Source organism: Nuphar pumila, chromosome 6 (assembly GCF_984573655.1).
Source record: "Nuphar pumila chromosome 6, dmNupPumi1.hap1.1, whole genome shotgun sequence".
Lineage (NCBI taxonomy): Eukaryota > Viridiplantae > Streptophyta > Magnoliopsida > Nymphaeales > Nymphaeaceae > Nuphar > Nuphar pumila.
Genome location: NC_143254.1, coordinates 131,876,808 through 131,881,412, shown reverse-complemented (window position 1 = coordinate 131,881,412; position 4,605 = coordinate 131,876,808). Strand labels below are relative to the sequence as shown.

The following is a 4,605-nucleotide window of genomic DNA, read 5'->3' as shown; positions in this document are numbered from 1 at the left end:
GAAAAATGGAAGAAATTTTTGTGAATGTAAAGCTTTGGCGTTCATATTAAAAATGAAAAGAAAAAACCAAAAAAAGTTTTCGTCAAGTATTACATACATTACTGTGTTACGCAAATGATTCTTCGTACACATGAATTCCCGATGAAGGCGCTGGTTCAATAATAATATATAGCTCAAATTGCAAGGAAGAGTTAATACAAACTGGTTTTGAGGCTCTACAGCCGGTCAACCCTTGGTTTCTATTCTACTATCTTGCATAAAATTGTATATTAAACAAACATTATGCTTAGTTATCCCAGCCTCGGTTCTGCCATACAAAACTCTCTCTCTCTCTCTCTCTATATATATATATATATATATACACAACTCATGGTGTCTGCCTCTCTCTCTCTCGATGGAGTCCATACAACACTTGCCCAACACCAACAATGCAAATTTAAGTTCCCCGAGATATTCGCCTCTAAAAGCATTTTGAATTCTTAACCCAAAAACTCGGAAAGAAAAAAGAAACGAAAAGGAAAACGCTTTACGGAAAGACCGTCTAATTCAATAACTCATTCATTGATGACCACCACGAGGTTCATAATTCGAGTCACACACTCCAAGGCATCATAATCATCAGCAGCAGCACCATCATCAGATTCAAAACAGCTGAAATGAAACTATGAAAGCCCAAAGGAAATAGTTTTTGACAAAGTACGAAGGAGAAGATACGAAGCACAGCGAGAAAATAGCAGTAGCAGCAGACGAGACGAGACGAGACGAGTATTACCTCAACCACCTGCTGGCGTCGCCCGCAGAGGAAGGCGACTGCTCCTAGCCAGCGACACTCTCGGTGCCCCACGAGTAGTTGGAGCCCGAGTAATGCGTCGTCCCCAATCGCCCCGGCGGGGGCACGACGCCCTTGAAACTCGGGCTGCGCAGGCTCTGCGCCGGATCCACTGCCGGGTACGAGAGCCGCTTCTTCACACAGCTCCCCCTCTCCTTCTCCCTCTCGGGCGTCCCGGGCCTCTGCCTCGGCGCGCTCTGCGACCTCACCCTGGCCTTCGCCGACTCGGTCGCCGCCATGTAGTTGGGCATCCCACCACCGCCTTCATGGTGGCCGAGCCTACAGTAGAACCCCGGCGTGCACACCATCGACTGCCGGTCCTCCTCGCGAGCCCGCGAGCACCTCGGGCTCGCCGACCTCACCTGCAGCGCCCGGGCCTTCGCCGGAGACGGCGTCGCCGGCGAGTGGTGGTGGAGGGAAGAGTGTGGTATCCTGTGGTGAAGAGGGGAGGAATGGCCGACGCCGTTTGGTTGGCTGCGTCTGCTCCTCTGCCACGAGTCGTTGATGGAGGAGGAAGAGTAGGGCCTGGTGGTGTCGACCTCCACCGTCTTGATGTAGTCCCTGTGGTCGACCGAGGCCCTGCTCCTGCTCTCCCACGGCCTCGTGGCCATCCACCGGTCCAGCCAGTTGGTTGACGAGATTCCCGACGCTCGCTCGTCGTCCGTTTCTTCGATGGTTGAGGGGTTCGAGCTCCTCCCCGACGACCTCCATATCTAATTAAAATATTTAAGTAACGAGGAAAAACCCGTTATAAGAGAGAGAGGAAATGGTGAAACCCATCTATGTGAGACAGAAATGATGAAACCTATGTGAGTTTCGAATAGAAGGGATCAATACTTATATAGAGAGAGTCCTCTTGGTTATATAGAACGAAGAATGAAAAGATATCTCTTTACACAGCTAGGGTGATGAAGATGAGAGAGAGAGAGAGGGCTGCACCTGGTGGGAGAAGGCATACGCAAGAGCCTTCTCACGTTTGACTGCAGCGTCTTTCCTGCTTTGAAGCTTGGATTGGATCTCATCTATGGTATGAGGACGGTCGTCCCAATCATCCGTAAGGCAGCTACCATCTCTCGACTGGCCAACAAGACACACACTAACATATCTCACACACTAAAGCATCATCTCAAAACTCAAAAATAGGACTAAAAAAAAAATACAAAAATCTTGTTAAATCTAAGATTCCTGAATGGACCAGCCATGAAATCGACACATTGAATACTCAGGACACTGACGATGCGCCAAGGGCAATCATGGTCATTTCTCCGCTACCACCAAGGACAGTCTGATCATTTAGTGCGTCCTCTGTAGCGGTCTACAGACTAAATGCGGGAAAAAGGGGAGAGGAGATGTGGATGGGTCGATGTTGTTGAAGGGGATGACATACGATGGATTTTCTATCGGACGATAATTCCTGGAGGAAGCGTGAGTCCCACAAGGCCTTGTTAATGGAGGCTGACGCAGCGGACGATTCCTGTGAGAGCCTTAAACGCTTGTCACGCACCCTCGTCTGCACCCTGACCAGCGCCTGCATGCACCGGAGTGTCATGTTGGCCTGCTTCCTCACGTTGTGCCCTCGAACCAGCGCCTGCAGCTTCACCAGCCCCCTCAGCGCCCTCAGCGCCCTCCTCGCCTGCAACCATAACAAAAGAAAAAATAATAATGAGGCAGATATAGAGGTAAGATTCTTTGATCTTGTTTTCTTTCTTTCTTTCTAGTGCATTCTGTTCTCTCTCTATAAGGGGAATTGTTAAGCACCAAGAAGCCTCGAAAGGCAGTCTGGATCTTGATCGCAGAGTATTGCTCCCTGAGCAAGCTTGCAGGCCTGGTGAGGCGCACCACCTCTACTGCCGCCTGCGCCGAAGCCACCGCCGCCTCGGCTGCTGCCGCCGTCGCCACGGCCACGGCGATGGCGTGCCTCTGGTCCGTGATGACCGAAACCGGCTGCGCCTTCATCTCGCTCTGCGCGGCGTCCTGGCTTGATGGTGGTGGCTTCCGAAACAACCATCTTCGTTTCTCCCTCTTCTGCATTACAAAGAAGCAACCAAACATAAAGACACTTAAAGAGGAACGAAGAACAGGAAGCCTTCAACTAATATTACCTTCTCTTCTTCCTCTTGCTCGTTCTCATCTCTCCTCCTGCAACTCCTCTTCTCGCTGCCCTTTGATGGAGATCTGAAGGCCCTCTTTACTGCATTCAGCCAAGAGCTCCCCACCTTCCCCATTTTCCCCACACAAGGAGCGGCTACATCTGTGTCTGATAATCAATGGCCCGCTGTGCATCCTCTTTGATGCTTGATATAGTCATCCACTCAGAGACAATAATGTTGGTAGTCGTAGTTCGGAGGAGAAATTATAGAAATATATCCCCTTCTTTCATCTCACCTCTAAGAGAGAGAGAGAGTGGGAGGGGCCATCTCGAGAATATCGAAAGGCGGACACGTTGAGCAACGCAGAAACATCGAGTCGGATGCACGTTGTATCGACAGAGCTCTACCAATTTTTCTCTCTTCTTTTTCCCCCGCTCTCTCTCTCTCTCTTTTCTGGTAAAAAATAAAGGAGTCAGGCTTTTGTTTTGTACCTGACATTCATCAACGCAGAGCAGTAGCCATTGTGGATTGGTTGTCGTCACTAACGACGGAGGAGTGTGAAGAGATGCTAATCTAAGCTGGTCACTTTTCCAAGGCCACCACGATCCCCTTTAAGTGAGACCAAAGGACGATGCATTGAGAGGGCATCTTGTTTTTGGGAAGGAGCGGGCTCAGAACCGCACCACTGTTCATTGGGTTCCTTGTGGTCAAGCCTGTTTTCGGGGGAAGCAGATCAGGTCATGCTGAAAATGAGGGTTTTTGCTCATGCTCACATCGTGGCCATCCGATTTGCATTTTAAAAAGCTCAAAAGTCAACAAAACCACGTGGCATTCATCCAAAATGCAAACAGACGGCCACGATGTCCGCATGAGCAAAAACGATCATTTACAGCATGACCTGATCTGCTTCCTGTTTTCGGTCCGTACCCTCAGCATTTCGAGATTCTAGGAACAAGTATAATGTATAAACAACTTTAGGCTCTTCCATTCATTCTATATTATTGTACAAAGTTTTACACTATTCTAAAACTCCATGTTTGGATGTCATTATCTATCTTCAGACACAAACGGAAAGAATGAGTGCAATCTCAGTAGTATAATTCAAAAAATAATACTAAAGGTTGCTTTTATAAACAATGAGACAATGGAGGGATTCTGAAATTCAGATGATATGATGGATTATGTTTTCTTTGTCAAGTAGGATGTGACCAAGCTCATGAACGTGGTCACGTGATGGCCAATGGGTACTAAGAAGATCTTTCAGTACAAACTTTTTTTTATCATTTGATGCCGTGGGCCAACCTATCTGAGCCCTACAGTACGGAGATAGGAAACTAGGCTTGAAGGTGCCTAGCTGGCTGAACTTGAGCCTAGGATTGCTCCAGTGTGTCCAAACAGATTTCCTTCCCTTTTATGCTCGAGCTTTATCGTGTATGGTCGACCGAGACTCAGTAGGCTAAGCCTACTCTAGGGTAAGACCAACACTGATTTTGTAGTGAGGATTTGTGAGGAAGCTTAAATTAGTAGATACTAAACAGATTTTGAGGATATGACCTTCAAAGCTAACACAATAAAGACTCGCTAGTGTTATCTAGGTGGTGGGAAGGTTTGACCTTTGCTTTCTATAGACCAAGCCAGGGCTGAACAACTAGGACAGATGGTTTAAATGTTAGGCTCGAATTGGGG

General features: G+C 48.0%; 1 pseudogene; it reads right to left on the bottom strand.

The window, feature by feature from the left end:
* Window positions 1-685: 685 nt before the first annotated feature.
* Window positions 686-3,057, bottom strand: LOC149836276 (protein IQ-DOMAIN 18-like; annotated as a pseudogene).
* Window positions 3,058-4,605: the final 1,548 nt, after the last annotated feature.